Consider the following 22,816-nt stretch of genomic DNA (forward strand, 5'->3'; position numbering starts at 1 on the left):
CTTGGCCTCCCAAAGAACTAGGATTATAGGCGTGAGCCACTGTGCCTGGCCCATAATATTGTGCTTAAAGAGTTAACAAATGGTTAAAATGGTAAATTTTGCATTATATGTATTTTATCACAATTTAAAAAAATTAACAATAATTCTTCAATATCATCAGATATTGTGAGTCAATTTTCCATGCCTATTTCACCACCCTCCCATGATATAAATAGGTAACGTTATCTTGGGTAGAGCCAATGTGACCCCTTAGGTCCCAAGGTGGGTTCCTGTCTTTATGTCCTTTGCTATTATGGTCAGGGTCACTTCTCTTAGAGAAGAGTGCAGCATATTCCAGGAGGGTGAGAGGAAACTTTGAAGTTTATAGTCCCTTGCTGAAAAATAAGTTTAACAAGAACAAAAGGTTGGGCACTCTCTCAGTCATGGAGGCAGTCTGTAATCTCGGAAGTTCATAACCACTCTCCAGCTTGTTTCCTTCCTAGAGTAAGCAGAGAATTAACTGCTGAGATGAAGGGGCAATTGATAATCTTTATTGCACAGATGAGAAAAGGCTCAGATCAAATACATGCTTGGTCCCAAATCATACAACTAATATGCAGAGCTGGGATTTGAACCAGCCTATATGGTTCCAAAACTTGTAAAACCCCTTCATCTATTCTACCTGAATAGATGAAATTTTACTCCTGAATTTAGAAGATTCCATTCCAGATCAAAGAATACTACACTGTACTTGTTCTACCCTACTCTGCCCAGCATTTAAATTTGTTTTTCTAGATTGTGCTGTGCTTTTATCTTTCAGAGACCAGCTCCCTAAAAGGTTTCCTAAAGAGACCAAAAATGTTTAGGGATGTGATCTAGGCTGTCCCACCTTTAGAGACAAAAGCAGGGTTTCCTAAGCACTTTCATTTTCATGCAAATATAGGGAGCTGCCTACTCAATTCCTATCACACCCCCTCCTCCCTGGGTAAACATTCCCTGGGCCCGGCTGCTCCTCAGATTAATGCTTTAATTAATTGGCAGATTGGGTAGCATTTTCTAAGCTTGTCTGTACAGTGATCACATCAGCTGTAAAAAACCTGCTTCTCTTCTCCCACTACCCCCACCTAGAGATGTAAAATTTACAGAAAAAACCTAGAGAAGAACGTGTGTGTGTGTGTGTGTGTGTGTGTAGCGGTGATGGTGGTGGGGTTGAGATAGAAGGAATTTAAAATATCTGGAAAAACTGAAATACATAACATACTTTTAAAAAGCACATAAAAGGGCCGGGCGCAGTGGCTCACACCTGTAATCCCAGCACTTTGGGAGGCCGAGGTGGGAGGATCACGAGGTCAGGAGATGGAGACCATCCTGGCTAACATATTTAGTATTTTGTATTTTTAGTCTCTACTAAAAATACAAAAAAATTAGCTGGGTGTGGTGGCGGGCGCTTGTAGTCCCAGCTACTCGGGAGGCTGAGGCAGGAGAATGGTGTGAACCCAGTAGATGGAGTTTGCAGTGAGCTGAGCTTGCGCCATTGCACTCCAGCCTGGGTGACAGAGCAAGACTCCGTCTTAAAAAAAAAAAAAAAAAAAAAAAAAAGCACACAAAAAATGTAAAGTAATCTAGTCTTGCTGCTTTAGGCACATGAATTATGTACAATTTGGTCTGTAATCTTATAAGTGGTCATGTGGTATATTTGACATATAAAAGTCTAGAGGAAAAAAGTCTTTGTGAATTGGGACAGGTACAGATTTTCTGTGATTTCATTTGTTGCTACAACTATATACTTGCTTCATGTCTTCCTTCATGGTGAAAGAATAGGGCAGTTTTACATCTGGGGTGCACACTTCTAGAGTGATGGGCATTCAGTCTCTTTTTGTTAATTTGGTAAAATCAGTTCTTTTCTTTAAATGAATGATCTATACAGCATATAATTTTACAGCCAATTTTCAGATTGGCTTCCTTCATTCAACATGATGCCTTTGAAATTTTTCCAAGCTATTGCAGGCTGGATATATTGCTATATTGCATATATATATTGCTATATTGCATATATATTGATATATATTGCATATATCAGTAGCTTGTTTCTTTTTACTGCTGAGTAGTATTCATTACCCGTACGTACCACAGTTTCTTTATCCATTCACTGGTTGAAGGACGTGTGGGATCTCCAGTTTGGAGTAATTTTGAATGGAGCTGCTATAAACATTCGTGTACCAGTGTTTGTGTGAACACAGGTTTCCACTTCTTTAGGGTAAGTACCCAGGGGTAGGATTCCTGGGTCAAAGGGCAAAGGTGTGTTTAGCTTTACTGTCAAACTCTTTTCCAATGTAATTTTATCACTTTGTATTCCCACTAGCAATAGGAATTCTAGTTTCTCCACATCCTTTTCAGTACTTGGTATTTCAGTGTTTTTACTTAAGCCATTCAAGTATGTAGGTAATAGTATCTCCATGTGGTTTAAATTTGCATTTCTCTAATGACTAATTATGTTGAACATCTTTTCATGTGTTTATTTGCCATCTGTATATCCTTTTGGGTGACATGACTGATCAAGTCTTTTATCCATTATTAAACTAAATTGTTTTCTTACTATTGAGTTTGGAGACTTCTTTATTCTGAATTCAAGTCCTTCAGTAGTGATACAATTATTTGTAAGTATTTTCTCCCAGTCTTAAGCTTATTTTTTTCATTCCCTTAACATCTTTCATAGAACAGACATTTTTACTCTTTCTTTCTTTTTTTTTTTTTTTTTTTTGAGAGGGAATCTCGCTCTGTCACCCAGGCTGGAGTGCAGTGGCCGGATCTCAGCTCACTGCAATCTCCGCCTCCCGGTTTCACGCCATTCTCCTGCCTCAGCCTCCCGAGCAGCTGGGACTACAGGTGCCCACAACCTCGCCCGACTAGTTTTTTTTTGTATTTTTAGTAGAGATGGGGTTTCACCGTGTTAGCCAGGATGGTCTCGATCTCCTGACCTTGTGATCCACCTGTCTCAGCCTCCCAAAGTGCTGGGATTATAGGCTTGAGCCACCGTGCTCGGCCCATTTTTACTCTTGATGAAGTCCAATTTACTAATATTTTATGGATTGTGTTTTGGTTTAATGTCTAAATTGACTCTGCCTAATTGCAAGTCACAAAGATTCCCCCCCCCCCCGCCATTTTCTCCTAAAATGTTTACAGAATTATGTTTTTCACCTATGATCGATTTGGAGTTAATTTTTGTATAAGGTGTGAGGTTTAGATTGAGGCTCATTTTTTCTTTGCCTAAGAATTTCCTACTATTTCCAACATGTCTCATTAAGTTGTCTTTGCACCTCTGTCAGAAATAAATTGACCAGGCTGGGCACTGGTCCCAGCACTTTGGACGGCTGAGATGGGTGTATCCCTTGAGTGTAGGAGTTCAAGACCAGCCTGGGGAATACAGTGAGACCGTCTCTATAGAAAATAGTTTCTAAAAAAAGGCGGGTGCGGTGGCTCACACCTGTAATCCCAGCACTTTGGGACGCGGAGGCAGGCGGATCATGAGGTCAGGAGTTCGAGACTATCCTGGCTAACATGGTGAAACCCCGTCTCTACTAAAAATACAAAAAATTAGCCGGGCATGGTGGCGGGCGCCTGTAGTCCCAGCTACTCGGGAGGCTGAGGCAGGAGAATGGTGTGAACCCGGGAGGTGGAGCTTACAGTGAGCCGAGATCACACCACTGCACTCCAGCCTGGGCGACAGAGCAAGACTCTGTCTCAAAAAAAATAATAAATAAATAAATAAAATAAAACAAAAAAACAAAAACAGGCATGGACCAGGAGCAGTGGCTCACGCCTATAATCCCAGCACTTTGGGAGGCTGAGGTGGGTGGATCACCTGAGGTCAGGAGTTCAAGACCAGACTGGCAAACATGGTGAAACCCCATCTCTACCAAAAAATACAAAAATTAGTGGGGCATGGTGGCACACACCTGTAGTCCCAGCTACTGGGGAGGCTGAGGTGAAAGACTATCTTGAACTCAGGAGGTAGAGGTTGTAGTGAGCTGCGAGATCAACCACTGCACTCCAGCCTTGGTGACAGAATGAGATCCTTTCTCAAAAAAAAAAAAAAAAAATTAACCAGGCATGATGGCACATGCTTGTAGTCCCAGCTACTCAGGAGACTGAGGTGGGAGGATTGCTTGAGCCTGGGAGCTTGAGGCTGCAGTGAGCTGTGATTATACCACTGCACTCCAGCCTGGGGTGCAGAGTGAGACCCTATTCCAAAAAATTAAAATTAAAATTAAATTGGCCATATTTGTGTGAGTCTCTTCCGGGTTCTCTGTTCTGTTTCACTGATGTATGTGTTTAATTGTGACAACAGCACACTGTGTTAATTATTAACTATATACTAAGTCTTTTTTTTTTTTTTTCTGAGATAGAGTCTTGCTCTGTTGCCCAGGCTGGAGTGCGTGGCTCAATCTTGGCTTACTGCAACCTCGCCTCCTGGGTTCAAGCGATTCTCCTGCCTCAGCCTCCTGAGTAGCTGGGACTACAGGTGCCCGCCACCACACCTGGCTAATTTTTTATATTTTCAGTAGAGACAGGGTTTCATCGTGTTAGCCAAGATGGTCTCGATCTCCTGACCTTGTGACCCGCCCACCTCGGCTTCCCAAAGTGCTGGGATTACAGGCTTGAGCCACTGCACCTGGCCAATTTTTGTATTTTTAGTAGCAATGGGGTTTCACCATGTTGGCCAGGATGGTCTCCATCTCTTGACCTTGTGATCCACCCGCTCGGCCTCCCAAAGTGCTGGCATTACAGGCATGAGCCACTGTGCTCGGCCGATATATACTAAGTCTTTTTTTGAAACAGAGTCTCACTCTGTCGCCCAGGCTGGAGGGCAGTGGCATGATCTTGGCTCACTGCAACCTCCACCTCCTGGGTTCAAGCAATTCGCATGCCTCGGCCTCCCGAGTAGTTGGGATTACAGGCACACACCACCTTGCCTGACTAATTTTTCTATTTTTAGTAGAGACGGGATTTCATCATGTTGGCCAGGCTGGTCTCGAACTCCTGCCCTCAGGTGATCCACTCGCCTCGGCCTCCCAAAGTGTTGGGATTATGGGTGTGAGCCACTGCACCTGGCTTATACTAAGTCTTAATAACAGTAGTGTGATTCCTCCAACTTCGTTTTTTTTTTTCCAATATCATTCTGTGTTCCAATTCCTTTGCCTTTCCATTTCAATTTAAGATAAACTTGCCTTGTTGGAAGTTTGAAAGGAATTGCATTGAGTCTATAGATCAATTTGGGGAGACATGATATCTTTGCTATGTTGTGCCTACCAATTCATGAACATGGTATGTCTCTCCACTGTTCAGATCTTCTTGGTTTCTCTCATCACTGTATTGATGAGCACCACCATGCCCAGCTAATTTTGTATTTGTAGTAAAGACCGGGTTTCTCCATGTTTGTCAGGCTGGTCTCAAAACTCCCAACCTCAGGTGATCCGCCTGCCTTGGCCTCCCAAAGTGCTGGGATTACAGGCGTAAACCACCGCACCCGGCCAAGGCTCTGTGTGTAACCCTCACACAGCATACAATTCAGTCAATGGACTAGGGATCAGTAGTCTCACTCCTATCAATAGCCAGACATATGATACCCAAGACCTTCATCTGTCAAATTAGATAGCTGAAATCAACTGCGTGCAGTGGCTCACACCTGTAATCCCAGCATTTTGGGAGGCCGAGGCAAGTGGATCACTTGAGGTCAGGAGTTCGAGACCAGCCTGGCCAACAGAGTGAAACCATGTCTCTACTAAAATACAAAAAAAAAAATTAGCCTGTTGTGGTGGCATTTGCCTATAATCTCAGCTACTTTGGAGGCTGAGGCATGAGAATTGCTTGAACCTGGGAGGCGGAGGCTACAATGAGCTAAGATTGCACCACTGCACTCCAGCCTGGGTGACCAGAGACCCTGTTTTTTTAAAAAAATAGGATTATTAGAATCTATGACTGCTAAGATGTGTTCATTCCAGCACTTTCATTTTGTAACTCCGTGCTTTATAGCAACCTACTGATGAAAAACTAGAAGGGCTAAACTTTTTAATGAGCCCACCAGGAACCTTCATTATCATGTCACTTCCCTACCTCTTCCAAAAAGAGAATCATGATATATAAAGTTAACTTTCCTCAAAGAGTTTTGTCTAGGGAGAACAAGAGTTTTGCTCTCTAGGTTCAACTGATGATTGCCAGGAGCATAAGAGAAGCTTTAACAGGAGCAGCTCTGCAGCACATGGGGTTGGGGGAAAGTCGAACTCCTAGCAAGGCATCACTAGTAAGGATATTTCTTTTTTTTTTTTCCTTTTTCTTTTTTTGAGACAGAGTCTTGCTCTGTTACCCAGGCTGGAGTGCAGTGGTGTGATCTTGGCTCACTGCAACCTCTGCCTCCTGGGTTCAAGCGATTCTCCTGCCTCAGTCTCCCAAGTAGTTGGGACTACAGTCGTGTACCACCATGCCCAGCTAATTTTTTTTTTTTTTTTTTGAGATGGAGTCTCACTCTGTCGCCCAGGCTGGAGTGCAGTGGCTGGATCTCAGTTCACTGTAAGCTCCGCCTCCCGGGTTTACGCCATTCTCCTGCCTCAGCCTCCCGAGTAGCTGGGACTACAGGCGCCCGCCACCTCGCCCGGCTCATTTTTTGTATTTTTAGTAGAGACGGGGTTTCACCGTGTTAGCCAGGATGGTCTTGATCTCCTGACCTCGTGATCCGCCCGTCTCAGCCTCCCAAAGTGCTGGAATTACAGGCTTGAGCCACCGCGCCCGGCCCCGCCCAGCTAATTTTTATATTTTTAGTAGAGACGGGGTTTCTTCATGTTGTCCGGGTTGGTCTCAAACTTCACTCCTGACCTCAGGTGGTCCACCTGCCTCAGCCTCCCAAAGTGCTGTGATTACAGGCATGAGCCACTATGTCCAGTCATTAGTAAGGGTATTTCTAATTTAAGGGGTACCTTTTCGTAAACATGTAATTTAAAAACAAATTTGAATTTATAATCCTGGTGAGATGTTCAGATGGTCATCTAGAATAGTGCTTGTCAAACTATCTGTGGTGAAGAGTCAGTTTTTTTTTTCCTTTATGTCAATCCACCACAGACCCATAGTTTTATAAAATACAGCTAATTACTAGAAAAATTTAAAAAACATAAAGTCCAACTTTTTATTGCTAGAATCAACATACATGTAACTACTGTCACATTGTTATAAAAAATTGTAAATACTTTCAACCTCCGTATATATCTCTTTGTGTACTAAGCAGCAGTTTATAGACTGCATCAGTTTTCTAGGGAACGGTTACTCAGAGATTAAATAGTACCCTAAAAAAATAAGTCATACTTTTTGACTGATCATTCAGGAAAATCCTCCAAATCCTAGGATATTACAGCTACAATAGGGCCTGAAAATAACTTATAATGAGGTAACTGAGATTTAGGGAAGTTAAGTAATTTGTACAAGGCCACTTAGTATTGGAACCAGGACTAGAAGCTGAGGGCACTAGGTAGAATCATGGGCTTTCATGGACGATTCAAATCCCAGTTCTGCAACTTAGCTATGTGACTTTAATTACTTAAGTGCTCTGGGTCTCTAATTGTATTACTTGTAAATGTGTATTAGAGAATTTAAATAAATTACATTTAAAATAAATAATAGCAAGAAACGTTCATTGAGCATATACTATGTGCTAAGCATGGTATTAAGCAATTTACACATATTATCTCATTTGATGCATGTAAAACACTTGGAACAATGCATGGAATAAAGTGTATAATAAATATAACTAAGATATTGTTCTAGTTTTTAGCTCTAGAGTCACAGCAGTCCAGTGTTTTCTATATTGTATACCAGTTCATTTCTTTTTTATTTTTGAGACGAAGTCTCGCTCTATCACCAGGCTGGAGTGCAGTGCAGTGGCACAATCTTGGCTCACTGCAACCTCCACCTCCCAGGTTCAAGCAATTCTCCTGGCTCAGCTTCCCGAGTAGCTGGGACTACAGGCACACGTCACCACACCCAGATAATTTTTGTATTTTTAGTAGAGATGGGGTTTCACCATGTTGGCCAGGATGGTTTTGATCTCCTGACCTCGTGATCTGCCCGCCTTGGCCTCCCAAAGTGCTGGGATTACAGGCATGAGACATTGCGCCTGGCCAACAGTTCATTTCTTAAAAGTAAATATATATAAAAAAATTCTACCTTTGACTCCTAAACCATAAAAGGAATACAAGTTAAGGATAAATACTGAGATAACGGGTAGTTGTTATTTACCGTACAATTTGGGATAGCACTTTCAATTTCTGAGGGCTTCAGCTTTCTCCGAGGTATCAGAGAAAGAACAGGCTTCCTTTTTAAAATGAATTATTAAAGTACTCATCCTCATTTTAGAAGAGTTAACAGTAACAGCAGCAGCTAACATTTATTACCTGTGCCATGCCATGTGCTACACACTTTACATACCTTCACTCTTCATAATTAACCCCATTTTGAAGATGAAAACGAGGCTTAGAACGGATAAGGAGATGTCCTCACCAGCTAAGATCATACAACTAGCTAGTAGTAGAAATGGGAATCAAATTCAGGTCCATCCGACTCTAAAAGCTCTGCTCGTAGCCATCCGACTTTACTGCTTCCTACGAGGCTAGAACAGAAAAGTTTCTGGTGTCCTATCTCACAGTTCAGCCTGGCTAGGGACTGAGATTCAATTGTCTGGATCTTCTCCAGAAAAGTGAGAACTGCCTGAGTTCTTCAGGAGAAAAGTGCCATGATTCTGCTCATAGTAAGCAGGCTGAATAATTTCACAACCAAGGAGACATCTGACACTCCAGCCAAGCAGCCAAAATTCCCGCCCTGGAAGGCTGTCAACCTCAAGGCACAAACAGTCCAGTAAACACAGAGTGCAGATTAGGTAGAAGGGTGCTCTGAAGGTGACTGGTCCATGTTCTAAGATGAACCAGTCATCTGGGGGAAAAAGGGTACAAGGAGGGGAAATCTAACCCCCCATTAGAGAAAACACTTGGGATCTTTCTAGAATCAAGTCCAGGTCCAATTTCTGGACAGTGACAAATTACAACAAGAATTATTAAATTATTTCTGGAGAGGCTCATGAGTCACTTCAACCCAAAGCAAAGTGAAGCCCTTTGGAGATGTCTTGGTGGTTGGTGTTCTGTTCATACTGTACTCAATACGACTGGGTAGGGTGCTTCACACCCCAATTATGACATTAAAACAGAAGTGTCAATTTGGCCCAATGTCTATCTGAGAATCTGCAGATGTCCCCCATTTCTCTTGTCTTCTCATATGATGAGGTGACCTGTCCAAAACGGGGATTGAATCTTGACTTTTTTTTTTTTTTTTTTTTTTTGAGACGAAGTCTCGCTCTGTCGCCCAGCCAGGAGCACAATGGCACAATTTCGGCTGACTGCAACCTCCGCCTCTCTGGTTCAAGCAATTCTCCTGCCACAGCCTCCCGAGTAGCTGGGACTACAGGTGCCTGCCACCACGCCCAGCTAATTTTTTGTATTTTTAGTAGAGATGGGGTTTCGTTGTGTTAGACAGGATGGTCTCGATCTCCTGACCTCGTGATCTGCCCACCTCGGCCTCCCAAAGTGCTGGGATTACAGGCTTGAACCACTGCGCCCGGCTGAATCTTGACATTATTTTCTCTTCTCATGTCAGAGCTGCTACCATCTCTGATAATCTATGTCAAAGGCCTCAACATGTGGCCTCAAGCGCTGCCCTTGGACAAAACAGAACACTCTCCTAAGTGACAAGGGAACAGCCACCATCCTCCCAGGAGGCTGTGTTCTCTAGGCCACAGCAGCCTTTTCTCATTTGGCCAGCATTGGGCTGGCACATTCCTGAGCCGAAATGCACACATAAGCTGCTTTCCCTGGTAGCGAAGCTCTTCACTCCTGAGTGACTTTTATCAGGGGCAGTTGGGCATTCTCAATTGGATTACGCTGACAAGGAAAAAGGCCTGCGGTATGTTATTTCAACACCATTTGGCTTCAGAAATGCCTGTCTCGACCTTTTTGCCCTCAGAGTCTACTTCTCTCTTCTTGCTTTCTAGAGGGTCACCAGCCTGCTCCCATGCTTGTTCTTTAGCCTGCAAATATTGGCCCACGTTCCTGGAGACAGAATGCCACCATTCACAAGATGGATCATGTATAACAGACTAATAAATCATAGCATGATAAAAAAAGAAATTAGTTCATTTACCCCTCTAACATTTCTGTATCCAGAGACAGATGATAAAAGCTTTTTGGTTTTAGGCTTTTCTGTCTATATCTGTACATTCCATTTTAGGAGAAAGTGTTAGGTCTCATATGCTACTTTTCTGACTATGCTGTATACCCCAGGAATATATTTCTTGCAAAAGTCAAGATTGATAGTGATCTACAAAAATTTCTGATGTACGGTAAGCTCAGTAGGAAGAAGCTGTGTTCTTTTTGGTCACTAGAGGACATCAAGAGTAGTGGTCCAGGCCAGGTGTGGTGGCTTAAACCTGTAATCCCAGCCCTTTGGGAGGCAGAGGTTGGAGAATCACTTGAGCCCAGCAGTTCGAGACCAGCCTGGGCAACATAGTGAGACTTAATCTGTACAAAATATGAAAAAATTAGCCAGGCATGGTGGTGTGCACCTGTGGTCCTGGCTACTAGGGAAGCTGAGGTGAGCCCTGATCATACCATTGCACTCCACCCTGAGCAACAGAGTTGAACCCTGTTTCAAAAAGAAAAAAAAAAGGTGGGGGGGAGGGGTAGTGGTCCAAAGAATGATCAAAGCTAAACTTTGGCAAAGCCAGAAGCCTCTGGAATAACTGCCACACCTCCCATACCTTTGTTTATCAGTTTCAAAGTTTTCCAGACCTATGAATGGACAGGTGTGAATTTAGGCTTCATTTCAGGAACAGATTCCAGAGAACACTGTCAACGGGCAGGTCCCATAGCTGTAATTCCTAGCCTGGACTTAAGGGTCAAACCCAGACAGGCCTTTGCAGCCCTGCCCTATACAACAGGAGATACGAAATAAATGCACTAGGCCCAGTTCTGGTTCTGTCATTAACTGTGTGACCTTGGGCAAAAACACCTCATTTCTCTGGGTCATTGTTTCCTCATCCATTGGGATTTCCTGGGGAAGGTGCTGGTGGTGATAGTAATTTAACTAGATTCTTTAAGGCCCCTTTAGGTCCCTAAAACTTGTGATTCTAAACAAAGTACCATTTGGGAGTAAATGCACACGAATGCAGACAGTCTAGCCTGGAGGGAAGGCAAGGCCTGTTTGTTTGTCTAAGCTCGACAGTGGCTCTTTTCTCAGCTATCACACAACAGTTTCTCAGATCTGCTTCTTTTTATCAAACAAATTCTTAGCTTCTCAGGATGCTTCTAGACTTAGGGGGCTATTAACTCTGACATTACGATTTTTAAGATACAAAGTATGATTTTGGCTTAATCATTGCTGCATGCGGGTAAAAGGAGGATCCATAGGTCCACTTAGGGCCAGCAGTAGAAGATAATGGTACCAACCACTTACACGAAAAAAGGCAAATTAGGCTGGGCTTAGTGGCTCACGCTTGTCATCCCAGCACTTTGGTAACCAAAGGCGGGCAGATCACTTGAGGTCAGCAGTTAGATATCAGCCTGGCCAACACAGTGAAACACTGTCTCTACAAAAAATACAAAAATCAGTTGGGCATGGTGGTGCGCACCTGTAATCCCAGCTACTCTGTTAGCTGAGGCATGAGAACCGCTTGAGCCAGGACGGCAAACGTTGCAGTGAGCCGAGATCTTATCATGTGTACTTCAGTCTGGGCGACAGAGCAAGACCCTGTCTCAAAAAAAAAAAAAAAAGGTAAATTATGGTCGACTCTCTGTGTCTGTGGATCAAACATCGTGTACACGATCACGATCAACCATGGATCAAAAATATTCAGAAAAAAATAAGTGGATGGTTGCATCTGTACTGAACATCTACAAATTTTTTCCCTTGTCATTATTCCCTAAATATGGTATAACTATTTACATAGTATTTATATTGAGTTAGGCACTACAAGTAATCTAGAGATGATTTAAAGTATATGGGAAAGCTGGGTGTAATGGCTCACACCTGTAATCCCAGCACTTTGGGAAGCCGAGGAGGGTAGATCACCTGAGGTCAGGAGTTGGAAATCAGCCTGGACAACATGGCAAAACCCTGTCTCTACTAAAAATACAAAAATTAGCTGGGTGTGATGGCAGACACCTGTAATCCCAGCTATTCGGGAGGCTGAGGCAGGAGAATCACTTGAACCCAGGAGGCAGAGGTTGCAGTGAGCCAAGATTGCACTCCAGCCTGGGTGACAGAGCGAGACTCTGTTTCAAAACAAAAAACAAAAAACAAAACAAATTAGCCAGGTGTGGTGGCATGCGCCTGTAGTCCCAACTACCAAGGAGGCTGACGTGGGGGATGGATCACTTGAGCCCAGGGATGTCATGGCTGGAGTGAGCAGTGATAGCACCACTGCATTCCAATCTGGGCGACAGTGAGGCCCTGTCTCAAAAGACAACAACAACAAAAACAAACCCTTTGGAAAGTGTTCACTTTTCTGGCTGATCAATCCCTCAAAGGCCAACCCAACCGGTTTTTCTTCTCTCTCTCTCTCTCTCTCTCTTGCCCAGGCTGGTCTTGAATTCCTGGGCTCAAGCAATCCACCCACATCGGCCCTCAAAGTGATGGGACTACAGACTTGAGACACCGTGCCCAGCCCCAATCTGTTTTTTCATGAATCAAAACCCCAAACCTTAACTTTGATTAAACACGAGGAATTCCTGGATGTATACACCTTGAGGTTACATTTAAAGCCTGAAAATCCAAGGGATTCGAAATCATAATTTTATGTTTTCTCCTAAACTGCCACTGATAAGTACTTTGTGGAATGTCATGTTCATGAGGCCCCAACCTAACCCAGAGATTATATAAGAACTCTTCCTCCCTAGATATCTGGTGCAAAAAGGTTCAAGATGACCAAGACAGAAAACTATTTTTGCCATCTATATATGCTCTCTGGCTTGAACACCTTTGTCAGGGCCTTGCCCCCGTTTCCATTCCTACAGTAGTTCGACCTCTCCTTAGAGAGAGGATAGGAAGAGGATATATTTTTTCAGGGTCAAAATCCCTAACAGCATGTGTATCCCAGAGCAGGCTGCTTTCGGTCAATCTCTGCTCCTGAAATTGTCATTTTTGTCATCGTCTCCTTGCTGAGTAAGGCTATCCTGGTCTGCCTGAGGGTCAGATATTTTCTTAGCCTCCACTTTCAAAAGATAAGATAGGCACTAAAAGGCAGCATACACATGGGAAAATAGTTTATTGTATGCTTTTGTCCAATATGATGTATGAATCCTGATTAGAAGAGGAATGAGTTTCCTACCTTGGGCATTCCTGCTAAATAGCCAGGTTAACTTACTGCTAGGAGCTGCTATCTACCACTTTTACAAGAATAACATTTCATTGCCAGAACTACAACCTTAATTTGCCTCAGACATCAGCAACAGCTACATTATATTATTTTTATTTATTTATTTTTTTGAGGTGGAGTTTCGCTCTTGTTGCCTAGGCTAGAGTACAATGGCGTGATTTCAGCTCACTGTAACCTCCGCCCCCCGAGTTCAAGTGATTCTCCTGCCTCAGCCTCCTGAGTGTAGCTGGGATTACAGGCACATGCCACCACACTGGCTAATTTTTGTATTTTTAGTAGAGATGGTGTTTCGCCGTGTTGGCCAGGCTGGTCTTGAACTCCTAACCTGAGGTGATCTGCCTGCCTTAGCCTCCCAAAGTGCTGGGATTATAGGTGTGAGCCACCATGCCAGGCCAGCTACATTATATTATTAAACATAATTACCATATATAATTTTATTTTATCCTCCCAATAACTCAGGGAAACAGTGTTACTATCCTCACTTTACAGATAAGGACACAAAGGCTCTAAGAGGTTAAGTGACCTCCCCAAGGTCACACAGTAAGTGGAAGAGATAAAATTTGAATCCATGTCTATTGTGACTCCAAAGCCACTGTGTTATACTCTTCAATATTATACTATGCTATGGTACAGGGGGCTTTTTGTTTGTCTTTTTGAGACAGTCTTGCTCTGTTGCTCAGGCTGGAGTACAATGGTACAAGTATAGCTCACTGCAAACCCAGACTCCTAGGCTCAAAAGCAATCCTTCTGCTTCAGATTCCTGAGTGGCTAAGACTACCAGCATGTGCCACCATGCCCAGCTAATTTTTTTAATTTTTGTAGATATGGGGTCTTGCTATGTTGCCCAGGCTGGTCTTGAACTCCTGGCCTCAAATGATCCTCCTGCCTCAGCCTCCCAAAGTGCTGGGATTACAGGCATAAGCCACTGTGCCTGGCCTATTGTATAAGTTTACTACTAGATACATTAACTGCATGACTTGGATGACAAAAATGTAAAACTCGGCTGGGCGCGGTGGCTCACGCCTGGAATCCCAGCACTTTGGGAGTCCAAGGCGGGTGGATCACAAGGTCAGGAGATTGAGACCATCCTGGCTAACACAGTGAAACCCTGTCTCTACTAAAAATACAAAAAATTAGCCGGGCGTGGTGGTGGGCGCCTTTTGTTTTTGTTTTTTGAGACGGAGTCTTGCTCTGTCACCCAGGTTGGAGTGCAGTGGCTGGATCTCAGCTCACTGCAAGCTCCGCCTCCCGGGTTCATGCCATTCTCCTGCCTCAGCCTCCCGAGTAGCTGGGACTACAGGCGCCCGCTACCTCGCCCGGCTAGTTTTTTGTATTTTTTAGTAGAGACGGGGTTTCACCATGTTAGCCAGGATGGTCTCGATCTGACCTCGTGATCTGCCCGTCTCGGCCTCCCAAAGTGCTGGGATTACAGGCTTGAGCCACCGTGCCCAGCCAACAAAAAATTTTAAAACTCAACCATCCTAGAATTGAAGTTTCTTCTGCACCTCTCCTTCTTCTAACCAGTGACTAAACATTGTTAGTTATTGATTGTAGTACTGCCATACAAATTGTCAGGTTTACCTAGGTTCCCTCCTAATCCAAAGAGGGAGAGTAAGGCCCCTTTAACAAGGCTGGCAGGGATAAATGAGGCCCACAGGGACTGGTCTCAATCATATTTCAGAGGCCCAAGGACAGACTGATCCATCTGTCTTACTGAAAGCACAAGTTTGATGCATATCAACCCTAAATACTAGTTCTCTTCTTTCTAGAAGAAATTGGCACATATTGAAAGGAAAGCAATTCAGTTATAACACACAGACAAACCAGAGCTACTGTGGCCCTTCACTCTGCCTTGTTTTCTGCATGCACTGTATAAGACCAAGCCCCGACTTAAGCAGGCAATTTGAAAGCCCAGGAGAAATTAAAAACTTCTGTTGGTATACTTGACAACAGAACAATTCACCCCAGCTTTATGCAGTCATTACACTTGGAGCAGCTTTTTCAATCCAAATTCCCTTCAGAGTCTAGTAAAAAATTTCATTGTTCAATAGCAGCATTATAGGTTTATCATCAATTATCACTGTCAGGTCTTTTCTACCAGCCCTGAAAGACACAAAGAGGAAATTAAAAAGAACTAAATTCTGAACTGACATTAGCAAAGTTTACAGATGATGAAAAAGCCTGAAGAGATAATAGTCAAACCTCCTGGAGAAGAATCAGACAATCCCCAGTTGCAATTACAGGACTGCTAAGTAACCTTTCCCTATCCCTTCAGTGTATAGGACCTAACTTATTCATTCTCACTTATTGCACTCGCAGAGTACAGAGTTAATGTTTTCCCAAGAGCTGGAAATAGTTAGTACAGCAGCATACCATAAATTCTTAGTGACACCAAGACTAAGGGGTCTTTTTATTTTTTTGAGAGAGGGTTTCACTCTGTCACCCTGGCTGGAGTGCAGTGGCACAATCTTGGCTCACTGCAACTTCTCAAGTGATCCTTCTACCTCAGCCTTCCGAGTAGCTGGGACTACAGGCGTATGCCACCACGCTTGGCTAATTAAAAACAATTTTTCTTTGTAGAGATGAGGTCTTGCTATATTTCCCAGGCTGGTTTTGAACCCCTGGGCTCAAGTGATCCTCCTGCCTTGGCCTCCCAAAGTGCTGGGATTATAGGCACGAGCCACTGTGCCCAGCCAGATTAAGAAGTCTTTATGCTGTTTCAGTCACCCTCATGCTAAAAGGCTCAAGAACTTTATGATAAGGGATAGTTCCCATTTTACTGATGGGGAAACAAAGGCATCAAAAATAGATGGAGCTAGGACAAGTACACTAATCACTTGCCACTGCTGTCTCTAGACATGTCTGTGAGCTGGACAGTAAACAGATAAAGTTTATGGAAGCAGCAGTACCCTGAAAAGTCACACCTTATTTGCTCAAAAGGTGCTGATAGAACCTTTAAGACAGCTAAATCTGGAGGAGCAATCCTGAAAGGGCTGGAAAACAACTTCACAAAACATGCGACAGAAGCTGGGCCCAGCCAACACCTGTTTCCTCAACACTGTCTGTCTGTCTATCTCTCGTTTTATCCCAACTGTACACTTAATACAAAAGCTCCATTATTCTGGTAAAGTTGCATTCCAGCCCAGAGTGCAGAGTTAATGTTTTTTACAGCCACATGCCTCCTTGTGATGGATGACTACTTTATAATAAAATACTTTATGCTCAATCAACTTACAAATAATGAGTATTCCATTATATGGCATTTAAAACATAACCACATTCAGAAAAATCCAGAAAGAAATAAGGATAGAAACCAGAATGATTCCTAGAAAGAGAGGAGGTCCACAAGAGAATTCTCTGTAAGTCTTCCACTCCCAAAGAATTTATCCATTCTCTTACTGAAGGATATTTGAGTTGTTTCTAGTTTTTCACTATTACTGCTGTATACTTTCCCACACAAGTCTTTTTGTGAATGTTTGTTTCTCTTGACTAAATACCTAAGAGCGAAAGTGCTCAGCCACAGGGTAGACATGTCTTTAACTTTAAAAGAAACAGTTCTTTAATGTTGCTGCACACCCCTCCCCTCTCCACCAGCTCTATATTTTCCTCCCCTAAGGACCTAGGTTCTTTAAGTTGAGGATTTGACAAGAGAGAAGAAGCCACATCATGATGATCGCTGCTGCCAGAGCACAGTGGCCTGAATTGGACACTTAAAAAGCTGAAACAGGTGTTTGAAACCCTACTCCAGCCTCCATATTTGGTGCCAGCCCCCTGATAGGCTAAGGCTTGGCCAGCAGAATTCGACTCATCTAATGGATGCCGATTAGAGACTTTTACAAGACGTAGCTACATAATAGTGTATATGCTGTGGCCTGGTACATTTAAAGCAGGTAAGTGAACATCTTCATCTTAAGGAGGGGGGCCTCTGGTGGCCCAAATGCTCTTGAGCAAAGGGTAGTCAGGCTACGTGCCAGATGAAAGCCCTTCGCCAACCTCGACCTTTTCTCCTTATATATCCACACAATCGACTACCACTTGGAAAAGCAAAACAGAAAAAACTACTGATATATGCAACATGGATAAATTCCAAAAACATGCTAAGCTAAAAGAAGCTAGCTATGAAAGAGTATATCCCGTGTGATTCCATTTATATAAAATCCAAAAACAAAACTAATCCATAATGATAGAAAATGGTTTTGTGTATACGTGTGGGGTTGGGGGACTCAAAGAGGCACAGGGGATATTTCTGGGGAGATGAAATGTTCTGTGTATTCTTTATTCATGCTGGTTACATGGTTTATACAATTATCAAAACGTAGCAACCGAACACCTAACATCTGCATATTTTATTGTATGTTAATTATACCATAAATTTTTTTAAAAAAGGAAAGCCAGACGGGGGCTTGGGGTGAGTTTCCCCTACTTGGTATTATTTGGGAGAATGAAGAAAGAAGAAACAAGTTTGCTTCCCAATTCACCAGTCTGGGAGGAGAGACTCAACAGCCGGCTGAACTGCCACCACAGTGCCCCTTGGGCAACCTTTGTAGAAAAATGAGGTTTTCAGGTGGTAGCTTATAATATTCTCAATGAAGCCCTGTTACTCCCAAAGGGAATGGTATTGAAATGTCTTCAACAGTGTTTACTTCCCCATTGCTAAAAGTATGATCAGCATTACAATTTAGAAGCAAGTTTATATACTTAGCGTAAACTTTCATAATAGGCCCTGACCACTTGGAACTCAGATAGTCTTCAAAAAAATTAAATTATAACCATAGTAATAGACAAGTAAGGGAGACCTTTAGTTCCAGAGCTCCCACTACTCCGTTATGAGGCCCTGCATGACATGACCTTTTCTGAGCCACAGTTCTTTCCCTATAAAATAGACTAGGTGACCTCTATACTTCATTTTAGCTCTAACACTGTATGATTTTAGAACTCTTATAAAGTGCAGGTCAGGCATGGTGGCTCACACCTATAATCCCAGCACTTTGGGAGGCCAAGACAGGTGGATCACTTGAGGTCAGGAGTTCAAGACCAGCCTTGTCAACATGACGAAACCCCATCTCTACTAAAAATACAAAAATTAGCCAGGTGTGGTGGCATGTGCCTGTAATCCCACCTACTCGGGAGGTTGAGGCATGAGAATCGCTTGAACCTGGGAGGTGGAGGGTGTAGAGAGCCGAGACTGTGCCATTGCACTCCAGCCTGGATGACAGAGTGAGATTGTGTCTTTAAAAAAAAAAAAAGAACTCTTATAAGTTCATATGGCTTCCAGTATGAGATGGGAAAGGAAAGCTCTGTAAGTCCTTCTCAATTTTTTTTTTTTTTTGAGACAGAGTCTCGCTCTGTCACCCAGGGTGGAGTGCAGTGGTACAATCTCAGCTCACTGCAACCTCTGTCTCCTGGGTTCAAGCAATTCTCTTGCCTCAGCCTCCCAAGGAGGGGGCATTACAGGCGACCACCACCACGCCCAGATAATTTTTGCATTTTTAGTAGAGACGGGGTTTCACCATTGTTGGCCAGGCTGGTCTTGAACTCCTGACCTCAGGTGATCCGCCCACCTCGGCTTCCCAAAGTGCTGGGATTACAGGCATGAGCCACCGTGCCCAGCCCTTCTCAGCATTCTTATAGAGACTTGTCCTTTAGCTTAATGAGGACCCCAAGAGGGATTCTGCATATCATGTGAAATAGCTCCTCCCCCTAACGCACTTAGGGAATTAGATTCAGAGAGAAAAGCAACAAATTTTAGTGAAAAGCTGATACCATGGTAAACACCTAACATGGCATGGCACAAAAGAAGAGTAGATAGCCTCAGAATCCAGAGGTGAAGACTGGAGAAGAAAATAATCATATGCTGACTGCATACTGTGGAGAGGTTATGCATTGTACTAGGCACCTTGTACACATCAGCTCATGTAATTCTCACAAGAATACTGTAAGGCAAGTTTTTATATTATTTTGCAGATGAAAAAATGGAGATTCAAAAAGATCAGCCAGGTGCAGTGGCTCACGCCTGTAATCCCAGCACTTTGGGAGGCAGAGGTAGGCAGATCACCTGAGGTCAAGAGTTTGAGACCAACCTGGCCAATGTGGTGAAACCCTGTCTTTTTTTTTTGAGATGGAGTCTTGCTCTGTCACCCAGGCTGGAGTGCAGTGGTGTGATCTCAGCTCACTGCAAGCTCCACCTCCCAGGCTCATGCCATTCTCCTGCCTCAGCCTCCCAAGTAGCTGGGACCACAGGTGCCCACCACCATGCCTGGCAAATTTTTTGTATTTTTAGTGGAGACGGGGTTTCACTGTGTTAGCCAGGATGGTCTCCATCTCCTGACCTTTTGATCCACCCACCTCAGCCTCCCAAAGTGCTGGGATTACAGGCGTGAGCCACCATGCCCAGCCCAAAACCCTGTCTTTACTAAAAAAAAAAATACAAAAATTAGGCCAGGCGCGGTGGCTCACGCCTGTAATCCCAACACTTTGAGAGGCTGAGGTGGGTGGATCACAAGGTCAGGAGATTGAGACCATTCTGGCTAACATGGTGAAACCCCGTCTCCACTAAAAAATACAAAAAAATTAGCCTGGCGTGGTGGTGGGCGCCTGTCGTACCAGCTACTGGGGAGGCTGAGGCAGGAGAATGGCGTGAACCCAGGAGGCAGAGTTTGCAGTGAGCGGAGATTGCGCCACTGCACTCCAGCCTGGGCGACAGAGCGAGACTCCGTCTCAAAAAAAAAAAAAATACAAAAATTAGCCAGGTGTGCTTGCGGGCACCTGTAATCCCAGCTACTCAAGAGGCTGAGGCAGGAGAATCGCTTGAACCTGGGAGGTGGAGGTTGCAGTGAGTCAAGATTGTGCCACTGCACTCCAGCCTGGGCGACAAAGTGAAACTCCATCTCAAATAAAAAAAAAAAAAAAAAAGATCAAGTAACTGCCAAGACCACTCAATGGTAGAGAGAGAAGGGATATGAAGCCAGGTCTATCCAACTCCAAAGTCTATGTCTTTTTCCACAATCATTTAGCAAGAAATAAGCTGGAGATCCTAGATCCCACAGGAGCCTGGTAAAAGCCTGGCATTTTCTCCTTACAAATAACTCATTTCATATTTCTTGGGTAGCCTCTGGCATTCACTACACAGAAAAAGGGTTAAACCTACAGTTAGGAAGAGGAAATTCCCTGGAAAATTGAAACACATGCTGTGGCTCTGACTAAATTTCACACCCATTCTGTTGAGCAACATCCATAGTGTGTGAGAAAAGACTCCAGCCCTGCCCCCATCTTCTATGCATTCCATCACCTGCTGCTTTCCTTCAGATTAAGGGGAGGGGGAGGAAGGGAGGAAGACTATACATCTTCGCTTGGTGCGTATTTAAGCCAGAGTTTAGCAAACCCAGGGTAGGAAGAAGTATTATGTGAAAAAAAGAAAAGGAATAATACTCTCTTTTTTTCTACTTGCACCAGTATAAGACAGAGTTCTTATGACAAACCATAATGAGGGAAGGAGTTGGACTTATGCTGGGGAAAAATAGGGGGAGGTTGGCCTTCCTGGAAAGCAGGCAGGCAGGATTCAGGAGAACAGGGCCAATTTATACCTGTCTCCTTGTCTGGTATTTCATGCTCAAGTGAACTCTGTATTTCTGTCCATAAGAGTTAAACCTCATCCAGGAAAACAAACGTGAAGATGGAAACATTAAAAGAAAGGCTTCCCTTGCTACCCTCTTCAACCAGATTCCTGTTTATGATGATGATAGTTATTTGGTACTGAAATTTGACTGGATTAAACATGCCTATGGCTGGGCGTGGTGGCTCACGCCTGTAATCCCAGCTTTTAGGGAGGCAGAGATGGGAGGATAGCTTGAGCCCAGGAGTTGGGCAACACAGCGAGGACCCACTGTCCACAAAAACAAACAAAAAAAAAGACAAAAAAAAAGTGCAAACATGCTTATAAGAACTTAGTCTACACTAACGTCTAGGGTAGCTACCTGGAATAAAAGAAGAAAAGGAAGAAGACAAGGACCAATGAACAAATGCCATTATGGCAGTTAATCTCCAAAGGTAGTCCCTTACAATGCCACCCCTCACATGTTCCTCCTTCAATCAAGAGGTGGAGCTTGTGTCTGCTCCCCTTGAATCTGTGACTGCTTTGACATATGGAATGCAGAGAAAATGACAATCCGGGACTTCCATGCCCAGGCACTGAAAAGGCTTTGAAGCTTATTATTATTATTTTTTTTTTTTCAATTTTGGAGATCTAAACTGCCATGTACACAGTCTAAGCTACCCTGCAGGAGAGCAAGGTCATGAGGAAAACCCCTGGAGACTGAGGTATCATGTCAAAGGAAGTCACATGGTGCCAGGCATCCAAACCACAGCCACAGCTGACTGCAACCACAGGAGAGACTGAGAAGAGGCGTTCAGCTGGGCCCTGGACAACCACAAAATTGTGAGATATAATAAAATGGTGGTTGTTTTAAGTCACAAAGTTTGGAAATGGTTTGTTATGTAGTAATAGATCATTGAAATGGCTGGCTCTCCTCCTCCTCCTCCTCCTTATTATTATTATTATTATTATTACTTTGAGACAGAGTCTTGCTCTGTCACCCAGGCTGGACTACAGTGGTGTGATCTCGGCTCACTGCAACCTCTGCTTCCTGGGTTCAAGCGATTCTCATTGAAATAGCTGGCTCTTATTAAAAATGAGGCTAACTTGGGAAGCTGGGCCTACAGGCATGCACCACCATGCCCAGCTTCTTTTTTTTTTTTCAGAGATGAGGTCCCACTATGTTGCCCAGGTTGGTCTCAAACTCCTGGATTCAAGAGATCCTCCTGCCTCAGCCTCCCAAAGTGCTAGAATTACAAGCATGAGCCACCACATGTAATGAGAACCACTAACACTAGTATTTTGTCATGGGCATGTAATGTAAACTGTATTGTAGGAATACAGGAAAACTTACTCAGTTTTAGGTGAGATAAAAGGAATTTATAGTGGGGAGAAATCCCATTTCCTTTAGCAATTGAACATACACACATTTAGGAATAAATCTAACAAGAAATGGACATAAACTGGGAAAGAAGAATCTACAAACTTTATCAAGGTCACCAGAGAAGTCTTGACTAAATGGAGAAGCCATAATATGTTCCTGGTTAGGGAGGTCAAATATATTATAAAGATGTCAATTCTCTCCATTTTAATTTATGTTTTTCAATCAAAATCCCAATGGGACTTTCAAAAAGAACTTGAATAAGTGACTCTGTACTTCATGTGAAAGAAGAACCAGATGAGGATAGCCAGAATATTTTTTCAAACAACTAACGAGGCCAGGCACAGTGGCTTGCGCCTATAATCCCAGCACTTTGGGAAGCCGAGATGGGTGAATTGTT

At 43.4% G+C, this 22,816-nt stretch overlaps 1 protein-coding gene across 4 annotated transcripts in view; it reads right to left on the reverse strand.

Annotated features, from left to right (window-relative positions):
* The window catches only part of GBF1 (golgi brefeldin A resistant guanine nucleotide exchange factor 1), a 141,878-nt gene that overhangs the window by 39,650 nt on the left and 79,412 nt on the right, over positions 1-22,816 (reverse strand). The window lies entirely within an intron of this gene.

Source organism: Piliocolobus tephrosceles, chromosome 9 (assembly GCF_002776525.5).
Source record: "Piliocolobus tephrosceles isolate RC106 chromosome 9, ASM277652v3, whole genome shotgun sequence".
In the NCBI taxonomy this organism is placed as follows: Eukaryota; Metazoa; Chordata; class Mammalia; order Primates; family Cercopithecidae; genus Piliocolobus; species Piliocolobus tephrosceles.